General features: G+C 39.6%; 1 protein-coding gene across 2 annotated transcripts in view; it reads right to left on the bottom strand.

Annotated features, from left to right (window-relative positions):
- FBXO15 (F-box protein 15) overlaps positions 1-12,782 on the bottom strand; it is a 448,818-nt gene that overhangs the window by 63,799 nt on the left and 372,237 nt on the right. The window lies entirely within an intron of this gene.

Consider the following 12,782-nt stretch of genomic DNA (forward strand, 5'->3'; position numbering starts at 1 on the left):
GGAGTGAGTATTATAAAGTTTAAAAGGCATGTACTAGAAACCACAGTGAGTTATTTAGCAAAATCATTTTTAAATGGTTTACTGCATTGGAAAATATGGAGACTATCAAAGAAATTATGTAAATTGATTTCAGCAAGACATTTGGCCAAGTTCTTTAAAGTATTATTGGATCTTATGAGGAAATGTGGTTTGGAAAATACATAAGTAGATTTATATCCGGCTGAATAAATAAAGGTATGGAACATTATTCTTATCAACCCGTCGAGGAAGCTCCAGAGAGAAGTTGCTAGTAGGATGAAGATACAGGAATCTTATTAAGCACCTTTTAATATAAATGCTTATTAAATTTGCAGCTGACACAGCCTAGGATAGATGACAAATGCCTCAAATGACACAACCAAGATTCAAAACGATCTTTATAGACATAAATGATGGATTGAAAACAGTAAAATGACATTTAACAAAGACATGTGAAATCTTCTTACATATGATGGGAGGGACTTGAGCAAACATTCATTTCAGTTGGAAAAAATAATCTGTTTTGTTTTAGTTTACCGTAAACTCAAAATGAATTTAAAAAGTCACAATAATTTTAGTATCCTCTAGGAAATATTATTAAAAGAACAAATATCAAAAAAAAAAGTAGCAAAACTTTACTGTGACAAATGCTATTTCCATTGCATCTGAATTATCCCATTCTAATTTGAATTCCCTGTTTTAAGAGCAATATCAACTAGTAGATTTGCTCAGGTGATTGTGCTGATGAAAGTTCTGGAAACCCTCCCACATGAAGGATGGAAGAAATGAGAATGAAACATGTTAGTTGCCTTCAAATACTAGAAGAATTGCCTTGTTCACTCTCTTTGCTGAGTTTAATTTTATCGCCTTCATTTCTCAGCCTGATAGCTTCCTCTAGAAAGCTTAACTTGGTCCCAGTCTCTTCCTACACAAATTCAAGACTAGGTTAGGGACCCCTCCTCGGTGCTCTGAAAGCACAACGTCCTTTCCCCGGGAGGGTGCTTTTGGACTGCCTTCTAATTGCCTGAGATGCCCTCGCACACATTGAAACACATAAGCTCTGTGAAGACAGAAGTTCAGGTCTCCCTCCCTCATCATTGTATTTCCATTATCCAGTGCAGTGAGAAATGCTTAAACCAATGAATGTTCTATTTTTCAAGAGAAGACAAATTTAAGACTAAGTAGAAAAGTAGCATGAAAGAAAAACTCGCTCAAATTAAAGACTTTTCTCTGTTCTTTGCCTGCCCTCCTGGACTGAGACACCCTGCCTCCTCTGACCTCTGGGGCTCAGCTCTGTGAAGGCTCTGTACCCGCCTACATTAGGAATAAAAATGAGTTTTACTCTTGGGACCCCAGCTCCAGACAGACCTAGTGTGATCCTGTTGTGTGCTATACCCTGGACAATTTATAAATTAATGAGAGAATTTTTCTTTTATTCTTGAGGCAGTTCCCTAGAGGAATATGTGTTCTGTCTGAATGATTGGCATTTCACATTCTAAATCTAAATGCTTCTCTAGGTATTGAAATTTAAAAGGATTAGTAAACCCATTTACAAAATGCTATATTTGGCATGTCAAAAATAAAAGAATGTTATTTGTTAAGAAGTAATAGTTTCTTTCAAAAATGCAGACTTCTTCTTCATAAAACCCTTTAGGGCTAATCAAGAAGACTAATGAAGTGTGGGGATCTGAGAACAATTTATTCAGAACTTCAGATTATCCTGTAAAGTAAGAATCCAACAGAAATTATTTACATGTGTAATCTCTTAACCCATATTAACATAATAATGTGAATGCATTTTATTAATAGTTTTTGCTCCCCAAATGTATGTGAGGGTGGGATGCACCTAAGTCTCTCACATGAGGGTTCTCTTCCAAATTTAACTTGTAAAGAGGTATGCGTGCATTTATGTGTGTGTGTGTGTGTGTATTTATTTATTTATTTATTTATTTTGAGACAGAGTCTCATTCTGTCCCCCAGGCTGGAGTACAGTGGCATGATCTTGGCTTGCTGCAACCTCCGCCTCCCAGGTCAAGTGATTCTTCAGCCTCATCCTCCAGAATAATTGGGATTACAGGCACTTACCTACAGCACCCAGCTAATTTTTTTGTATTTTTAGTAGAGACAGGGTTTTGCCATGTTGACCAGCTGGTCTTGAACTCCTGACCTCAAGTGATTCACCTGCCTCGGCCTCCCAAAGTGCTGGGATTACAGGCATAAACCAGTGTGACCCCCTCACCCATGTATTTATTTATATTAACATCAGTCAAAATTCCCTATTTCAAAAAATACTTCTTAGTAAAAATATCCTTTGTCCATTTTATTTCAATTTGCTTGAAATATAAGGTATTCATTTTGGACTGGACCCCCAAAGGCAACTGGGAGAAGCACATCTGCATGATTCTATTTGAGGCGACCCTGCAGGGCACACAGCTATTGGTGTGGGGCTGCCGCTTCTGTGTTCTGACTCAAATGTCCTCTTCCTGGCAGCCAGCCAACTTCCCTACAAAGGTCACTCTCAGGCAGGGATTGGGAAGCATTAAGGAGCTTTAAAAAAACAGAAGATAATTAAAAAATATCCAGTTCATTTTATAAAAGCCTACTAAAGTCTAATAACAAAATGTCTAGATTATAAATTGTGGGATTATCTTTTACAGCAAACTGTATTCCAGACAATATAGGGAAAATAAACTGCTTAATCTGCGTTTAATCTCTATACAATATAAACTTTTCAATTATCCTGAAAGTGCACAGGAATTAGTTTATTTTGACAAAACGCATTCTCTGACTGAACTATGCCCATAAAAGGCTGTGCTATGTTTAATCTTTAAAAATTAGGTCAAAATGTATTTGCCAAGAACATTAACACATTAATGATGGAGACCCGCTGGTGGCCCAATAGCCTATCACTGTCACAGAAAATGTGACATTTTAATTAACGGTAATGTTCTAAGAGTTGGAGTTCACTTGTTAGTCATCTGCCTTTAATTTGAGTTCAAATTGTGTGAACCTCCCTGGGGTGCGCCTGTTGGTATCATTAAAGGTGATCACGTATTAAGGGAGTTTGGGGAGTTATTTTTAATGTCTCTTCTCAGTGTGAGAGTTTTTATTCCTCATACATTCAAAAGGCACTCAAAAGGTTAGAAAAGAAAAGCCCTACCAAAATGTTAAATGCACGCTGCTTGTCCAAGTCACTGACAGGCAGAATAGGTAGCCTTCTGCTGAAAGGGTGCAGCAGGCGTGAAAAGCCAGAGCTGGCAGGGAAAACACTTTCGAGGCGGCGTTTCAAAGGATTCCCACACAGGCCTCCCTAATTCTGCAGATCCTGCGTCAATCCCCCAGCACACAGGATGGTACCATGGGAAATACTTTTTCTAAGTGAATGGGTATACTGTAGAGTACTCATTGTGGAAGCTATACAGTTACCCAAATGAGGCTGCTACTGTTCCAAATATCTTTAAAAATCAGCTTAGAAGAATATCGTTATGGAACGGTGCACATACCACATAATAAAAACATCGGGTTCATTACTTTTATTTCCTCAGTTTTACAAATCCAAATAATTCTGTTTGGCTTGATGGTTTTCATTATTCAGGACAGTTGGCTTTATTGTGATCCCTCCTGTGTCTTTCCAGACCTCAAATTCCCTCATTGATGGTGAATTTTTACTCTCTCTATGAATATTCATAAAAGAGTGTGGACGGGCTGAGGGCCATCCCGGAACCTCCACGTCACGTTCTGAACCGAAACCTCTCCTGCAAGCAGTTTGTAAAGGGACGTTGCTTAGTCTGATGTGCAATTATAGAAGATAATTAAGAAACGAATTTGCCCAAATCTACAAAGGTAAATAAGTTGCAATACCGAGTGAGATTGGATGGAACTTCTAGAATTTCTAATGTTACTTAATATCGTTTATACCACATCCCTAATGAGTTTGTTTCCCCGGAGTACGGTGAGATCCCAGCCACATGATGATACTTCATTATTCTGGAGACCAATGTCTAAGATATCTTACAGTATTAGAAAGAAAGTGCAGTTTAAGAATTTTCTCTGACTCACTGCTCCAGTATTTTGGTTCAAACGAAAGTGGTGAGATAAAGCAAACCAACAAAGAACAGATAAATTCCACAAGGGTAGAATAGCACTTCATCAAAACGTTCTTTCTCACAGATTAATAAATCAGATTGTACAGAGTTGTCAAAATGCCCTCTTTCACACTTTCAAGCTGCCCTATCTAGGAAATTATGTATTATTATTACTTCTTTTTTTTTTTTTTGAGATGGAGTCCCACTCTGTTGCCCAGGCTAGAGATCAGTGGTACAATGTCGGCTCACTGCAACCTCCACCTCTCAGGTTCAAGCTATTCTCCTGCCTCAACCTCCCAAGTAGCTGGGATTACAGGCACACACCACCATGTCTGGCTAGTTTGTTTGTTTGTTTTTCGTACTTTTAGTATAGATAAGGTTTCAACATGTTGGCCAGGGTTGTCTTGAACTCCTGACCTCAGGTGATCCACCCACCTCGGCCTCCCAAAGTCCTGGGATTAGAGGCAAGAGCCACTGCACCTGGCCTATTACCCACATCTTTATTTCTGATTAGAAGTGAAGAAAAACTAAACTGAAAATGAAAGCAGAATTCGTTTCCAAAAAAAGATGTTGGAAGATGCGAGGAAAGAGACACCGTTTTTTCAATGTTGGAAAGAGGAGTGGAGCAACTGCTGTAAGTGGCATGATTGAGAGGCGCATGTATGTTAACGCACGCCTACCCCCGGCCCCCTGTCTGGCTCCACATCCCGTGCGCTGGATTTAGAGCCTCCAGGTAGCCCTGTTTGCTGCTGGCAGACACCCGACCCTGCACACTTTGCACAATTCACCTAACCCCCCCCTTTTTTTTGTATATGGGGCATATTTCTGTTTAAATGTGTTATCTGGTATCAGCATTTTCAAATATTTAGTAATAACAAAAGATAGAAACTCTCCTCCCGAGAAAACTAAGGAGTTTCATTACAAAATATTAAAAAGTATAAAGCGTGTGTCGTCCAGGTAGGAAATGTTCCCGCACAGCAACTCATTCCGCTGCCAGTCTCAGCTGCTGCTCTGCTGGCTCCCACCACAGTCTTGGCAGTCATGTCCTGAAACTATTTTTATGTACCACATCACTTTTCGCAAGTTTGTTTTTGAGGAAAAGTGCATACTTGGTGCTGAAGTTTGATCTGACCAATAAATCATACCATATCTATGTGGGAATTTGGCCAGTAACCCAGGGAGGGATACTAACAACCCAGAAATGTGCTGGAATAGGCTAGGGAGGTTGCTTGCGGCAGAAAGAATAAAGTGGAGATCAGGAGAAGGCACAAGGGTCCCTGGGTCCTGGCGTGGATTATGCAAATGTATCCACCTGCTGAAAATTCATCACACTTTACACAATTCATCTACCCCCTTTTTTTTGTATATGGGGCATATTTCTCTTTAAATTCGTTCTATGGTATCAGAATTTTCAAACATTTAGTAATAACAAAAGATAGAAACTCTCCTCCCAGAGAAAACTAAGGAGTTTCATTATAAAATATTAAAGAAGATCTATGGAAATACAATTATATCATACCCTTGGCCGGGAATACTCAATATCATAAAGATATCAAATCACCCAAATTCATTTGTACATTCAATACAGCTCTAGTCAATATTCCAAACCATTGTGGACATGTCTCTGGTGTGTGTGTATGGGTGTGTGTGTGTGTGTGTGTGTGTGTATGACTTGATGAGGTAATATTTTATTCACTGGGAAAAAATGGTAATAAAAATCCAAGACTGTTTTGAAGAAACAGAAAAACAACAAGATGGCCTTGCTGTCCCAAATATTAAGACTGGTCAACAGCACGTGATACTGATGCAGAATGGAAGAGAAGCAGGGCTCCGCCTCAGCCCCAACTCTACATGGTCATTGATAGAGGTTTGAGGTTTCACTTCAGAACAGGAGGGTAAATGATAGATTTGCAGTAAGTCCATCATTAAACTAATGTATGCTGCTGCCGTGGTTTGAATGTGTGTCCCTTTTTTAAGATTTAATGCCACTGTATCAGTATTAAGAGGTAGGACCTCTGGGAGGTGATCAGGGCAGGAGGGTTCGGCCCCAGCACGTAGAGTAATGCTGTTATTGTGAAAGCAGGTTCATCATCAGTGAGATGTGTTCCTTATAACAGAAGGAGTCCAGCCCCCTCCCACTGCTCTCACCCTCTCTTTGCCCTTCCGCCATGGGATGATGTGGCAGGAAGGCCTTTCCACATACCAGCTCCCCGATCTTGAACTTTCCACCCTCCAGACCTGTGAGCCAACAAAAGCCTATTCTTTATAAATTACCCAACCCATGTATTCTGTTAAAGCAACACACCATGTACGAAGAGACATACTGCGGTGTTTACAAGTGCATGTGGAAAAAAATATCTTTTTTACAATTTACCCAGAAATTAATTCCAGATTGAGTATAGATCTTAGATGAAAAGCAAGATATTGTAATCCCAGCACTTTGGGAGGCCGAGGCGGGTGGACCACGAGGTCAAGAGATCGAGACCATCCTGGTCAACATGGTTAAACCCCGTCTCTACTAAAAATACAAAAATTAGCTGGGCATGGTGGCGTGTGCCTGTAATCCCAGCTACTCAGGAGGCTGAGGCAGGAGAATTGCCTGAACCCAGGAGGGTGAGGTTGCAGTGAGCTGAGATCATGCCTTTGCACTCCAGCCTGGGTAACAAGAGTGAAACTCCGTCTCAAAAAAAAAAAAAAAAGAAAAGAAAAGCAAGATATTAAAGCTTTTAGAAGATAATATGTGAAGATTTCCTCACTGTGACTTTTACCCAGGAAAAGATTTCTTAAACAAGACCTAAAAAGAAATCACAAAGTATAAAAGGGAAACATGGTATGTTTTACTGCATAAAAATCAAGAAATTCTGTTCCTCAAGAGATCTCAAATGAGTGAAAAGATGAGAGCTTACAGGTGGGGAAACTGAGTTCTGAGAAGTGAAATAAGTTGCTTAAAATCACACAGCAGTAAGAGATGAGTCAATGAGGCAAACTGGGCTCTCTAGCATTTCTGCTTTTCCCCACACCTCAGAACTGTCATGAAGTTCCCTTTAAGAGCTGGGTTTAACATTGGGTCCATTACATTTCGCCATGTTTCTTTAGACTCTGCTGAATGTTAGCAGCCTCAGAAATGGCCTTCTAATAAACTCGGCATCATATTCAGACAGCTGATTCCCCAACTCCTTAGAAATTGACCCAACACTATCTTCTTAAAAATCTCAAGATAAACCTGTGCCACTAGTCCACAATGACATACGTAACATGTTTCTAAACTTTCATAAAAATAATTTTCTTCATTTTCATTCAGGAGGCACTAAGATTGAAATTAATTTAAATTCTATAAAGCAAGCCAATTTTTATCAGCCTAGACTGCATCTTACAACGTTCAATATGGGGAGTACTATTTCTTGCATTAACCATCAGTCAATGGAATCCTCACATCCTGAGAAAGTCCATATTCAGAGCAAGAAATTATATGCATTCCAAATGCACTAACATGCTAAGGCAGATCTTCAAAGCCAGTAACTCTGCAAACAAACTGCAAGGAGAAAAAGGAGGAAAATGAGAAGAAAAAGAAGGTTGTGAGTTCCTTCTTAATGGAGCAAGACTCTTATTCTTTGGGCATATTTTTTTAATTGTATAACAATAACATCTTCAAGCAGAGATAATCCGTTTTATTCGCAAAGATAACCCATAAATCAGTTACAATATATTTGGAGGAGCCAGTGAGGGAGCGCTTCAGGCATCAGCCTTCATTGCCTAAGCCTGAATCTCCCTGAAGTTAGTAATAATATGGAAAGGCTTTTCGTGTATGTGAAAGAAAATGAACATCTTGATTACTAATCAATGCATGTCTACCCTGGAGATGCCTCAGATTAGATTTAACACAAAGATGATACCAGAATACAATGGAATTCACATAGAGGGGCAAAAAGATAGTAAAATAGGAAGGAATTTAAGAAAAATCATACAACAGAAATGATGACATCAGACTTTTGGATAAATTTTTACAGTCTGAATTTTGGAAGGAGTGTTTCCTCTGCCGCTTTATGAAAAAGTTGTTAAGCAAATGTTGATATTGCAAGGGGACAACTGTGTTATGTTAACAGTGACACCAGAATTACTTCTGGAACTTCCATTTCCTGACAAGATGAGGCCATAATTACCCTCCTCCCTTTTCCAGGAAAGTAGTTAGGGATCACACCACTTTCTGCAATCCATGTGTATTCAATTTGGATGTTTCCAGCAGCAGAGTTGAGTTGTTGAGTTGTGTGTATATATTTCTGATTTTGAGCAGGACACTTAGGTTTATGAAAATCTGTCTATCCCAGGGCTTAGTGTTTAGATACAAAGAGACATGATTGTCAGATGTGAGGGGCTGGGGCCAACAGAAGCCAGATTGCAGAGCTACAACAGGGTCTCTCGACATAAAATTTTGTGATGAGTCAAGAAGCCTTTGGCATATAAAATCGGGAGTTATTCCTGGGTTCAGTGATACCAGGCTTTTCTCAACCCATTCATTTGGCAGAATATGTCTAGACATGGTGAGTGAGGTGACTGTGTCACTGCAGGACACGCCATGTTTAATGTAATACAGAAAGGATTGTTCTCCCATGATGAAGGTGTTGTGGCTTGGCAGAACCATCGAAGATGTGACACAGGAAAAAGGGCAGTGGTAGCAACCAGGGTGGCAGAAAGAGCTGGCTGGATCAAGGCGGTGATAATGCCCTAGACCAGCCGGTTGGCCTGAGCACCAGCCACTGCTCTGTGTTCCTGCAAAGTTCAAATTCTCATGGCAACGCTGGTGGCAGAAGCACCTGAAGCTACTCAGACCATCAAGTCTGGGTCATTTATTCCAAATGTGACTTTGTGGGATGTTTAAAACTTGAGCTTAGTTAGCCATACCTAGTGTTACGTGAAGGCGCTGCATTATGAGATGCTCAATACTTTGGAGCTCAAACCAGAACCTTCTGTACAACAAGTAATCATAACACCAAAGGGCATTTCTAATTCCCAAGAGAGATTAACCAGTAGCTGGCAAGGGGGTGATTCCTCAAAGAAAACGAGCTTAGAGCTTGGGACAGAGTGCTTCCAAACACAGACACAAGTCTCAAAGGATGCTTATGGCGCATAAAACACAGGACTCTTCCCAGTTGGGCATGGGGAGGTGAGGTCTTAGGAAATCAAATTTTGAATATCTGTGTTCATCAACTGGTGAAGTCGAGAACTGCAGGGTCAAGAGGCTGGGAAAGCATGCTATTTACCTATGACGAACCAAGTTTCACTAGGGAGCCCTTCCTTCCCTAGAGCAGAACAGGGACACCAGGACACTATCCTTGCCATTCTTCTCACAGAAAATGGCCACAGACATGTATGTTCCAGAGGCTGCCCCAAGCACCTGGCTTTCTGTCTCTGACCTTCCATTGGCATCTGCAGACTTTTGCATATTACTGCTTTTCCTATCACCAAAACAAAAAAATTGGTGGAGATTGTTACTGCCCTCCAACAGTAGATATATAGACACACAACTCTTCTAATCTCACTTATAAGAAGTGCTTTTTAGAACCAACACTAGTCAAAACTAAAAAGTGCTTTTTGAATATTAGAGAGAAAGAGAAACACACAGAGACAGAATATGAACTCTTATTCTCAGTAAATCTCAAAATAGAAAAGCAACCTTACCCAAGTTTACCATCTGCTGGCTGGTGACCCGCACATAAACAGATGGCATTATTGTTCTTGCGTCTGGAATCCAGTAGATACCCACATCACAAGAGCTACGGGCTCTCCAGGTAGAGGAGATAAATATAGGCTGTCTACTGGTCCCCTCCTGTTTAGAATCGTTGCCTTCCAGTGAACATAGAACACTTGATGGGGAAAGTAAAAGAAACTTACCTATATATACATATATTCTGCACATGTTTCATGGGGGAAATTATAGACTGTAATTTGAAGTAATAAATATCCAACCTTTTCTGAAAGGTCTAACTTCAACAAGGCTGACAAGAGAAGTATAGTCTTGCAGAGGAAAAAAAATCAATTTGATGAGCAATAAAACTGTGCCACAGAATATCTATCTAGATTATTCTTTAATTAAAAATAGAATTTGCCTTAAACTACAGACTCTTTTGTTCATTCGAGTGATCATTTGAAGTCTGAATGCAGGAGTCTTCTTGTTCTCCCAAGTTCTTTACACTCCTCCCCACCACCCGCCCATTTCTGCATTTCATTTAAGTCCCTGAGGCATTCGAGACTCCCTCTGCAGCTGCCTGACAAACCAACCCTACTCAGGACAAAGAGTCTTCAGGAACATCTCCTGGAGTTGCAGACCTTCTTTTTCTATCACAACAAAACTTCTCTCTCCTCTAGGCCCACAGGGTGGTTAAGCCCAAACTGATGAGCACTTTACAGTAGAGCATTCCTGATGTGCAGTGGTGACGTGGATTCATTGCTAAGAGTGTATTTGTATTTTTCTTGAACATGTGTTCGATGTGTGCCAGTGACAACAAAGTCACTCATTGTGCCCTCAGATTTCACACAGCGATGGGACCTCAGCATTTGATCAGGCAGTCATTTCTTCATGTTGAGCTGCTGGGTGTTAGAAATACTGGGGTGAGGTCAGGTGCGGTGGCTCACTTTGGGAGGCAGAGGCGGGCAGATCACAAGGTCAGGAGTTTAAGACCAGCCTGACCAACATGGTGAAACTTGTCTCTACTAAAAATAAAAAACTAGCCAGGCGTGGTGGTATACACCTGTAATCCCAGCACTCAGGAGGCTGAACCAGGAGAATCACTTGAACCCAGGAGGCAAAGTTTGCAGTGAGCTAAGATCACACTACTGCACTCCAAACTGGGTGACAGAGCAAGACTCCGTCTCAAAAAAAAAAAAGGAAATACTGAGTTGATAACTTGTTTATTATTAATATTGTTTTATTTATAGTATTACTTTCAAGTAGTTATAACATTAAATAAAGAGTCCTAAGAAGATTACAACAAAAAAGCAATGGTCTTTGTCTTCTGAGCATCCTCTTAATTCTTTTCCCTCAGAGAAAACCACATTTAACATTTTCAGTATTATCTCCTTCTCTGACATTCCCAAAGGACACATATATAAAAAAATCTTTTTTTCAATAATTTTATACAACATTAACCCAACATTTCATTAACTGTGGATTTTAGTATACCTGGATGCTCTTTTTTCTCTTTATGCTTTCAATATAATTTTATTTTTTTTTGAAAGAAAGAGAAAAAGAAAGAAAAAAAGAAAAGAATGAAAGAGAGAAAGAAAGAGGAAGAGAAAGATAGAGAGAGAATGAGAATCTTGTTCTATTGCCCAGGCTAGAATGCAGTCTAAAAACAGGAATTAAAAAAATCTTTTATGTCAATAATTGTGCTTAACAATGGAGACAGGAAGGAATAAGGGGAGAAAATAACAAGCAGCCCACCAATATTTCATTTAAACCTGTGCCTTGCTGAGGAGTGATTTACTTCTAATTATGCAGTCACTTTTAGAATAGGGGTGATGTGATACTGAGAAAAATGTATGTTTTGTGGATTTGGGGTGGAGAGTTCTGTAAATATTTGTTAAGTTTACTTGTTCCAGGTCTGAGTTCAAGTCCTGGATATCCTTGTTAATTTTCTATCTCATTAATCTGTCTAATATTAACAATGTAATATTAAAGTCTCCCACTATTATTGTGTGGGAGTCTAAGTCTCTTTTTAAGTCATTAAGCACTTGCCTTATGTATCTGGGTGCTCCTGTATTGGGTGTGTATATATTTAGGATCATTAGCTCTTCTTGTTGCATTAATCGTTTTACCATTATGTAATGTCCTTCTTTGTTTCTTTTGGTCTTTGTTGCTTAAAGGCCATTTTATCAGAGACGAGAATTGCAACTCCTGCTTTTTTTTTACCTCTCTCCATTTGGTTGGTAAATCTTCCTCCATCCCTTTGTTTTGAGTCTTTGTGTATCCTTGCATGTAAGATGGGTCTGGATACAGTATACTGATGGGTTTTGGCTCTTTATCCAATTTGCCTAAGTCTTTTGATTGGAGCATTTAGTCCATTTAAATTTAGGATTAATATTGATTTATGTGAGTTTAATACTGCCATGCAATGCTGGCTGGCTGTTTTGCCCATTAATTGATGTAGATTCTTCATTATGGTGATGCTCTTTACCTTTTGGTATGTTTTTGGAATGGCCGATACTAGTTGTTCCTTTCTATGTGTAGTGCTTCTTTCAGAAGCTCTTATAAAAGAGGCCTAGTGGCGATGAAATCTCTGAGTACTTGCTTGTTCACAAAAGATTTTATTTTTCCTTTGCTTACAAAGCTTTGTTTGGCTGGATATGAAATTCTGGGTTGAAAGTTCTTTTCTTTGAGGATGTTGAATATTGGCCCCCACTCTCTTCTGGCTTGTAGGGTTTCTGCTGAGAGATCTGCTGTGAGTCTGATAGGCTTCCCTTTGTGGGAAACCTGACCTTTCTCTCTGGCTGCCCTTAGTATTTTCTCCTTCATTTCAACCCTGGTGAATCTAACAATTATGTGCCTTGGGGTTGCTCTTCTTGAGGAATATCTTTGTGGTGTTCTCTTTTACCTGGAGTTGAGTATTGTCCCGCCTTGCTAGGTTGGGAAAGTTTTCTTGGATAATATCCTGAAGAATATTTTCCAGCTTGAATTCATTGTCT

Source organism: Callithrix jacchus, chromosome 13 (genome assembly GCF_049354715.1).
Source record: "Callithrix jacchus isolate 240 chromosome 13, calJac240_pri, whole genome shotgun sequence".
Classification (NCBI taxonomy): Eukaryota; Metazoa; Chordata; class Mammalia; order Primates; family Cebidae; genus Callithrix; species Callithrix jacchus.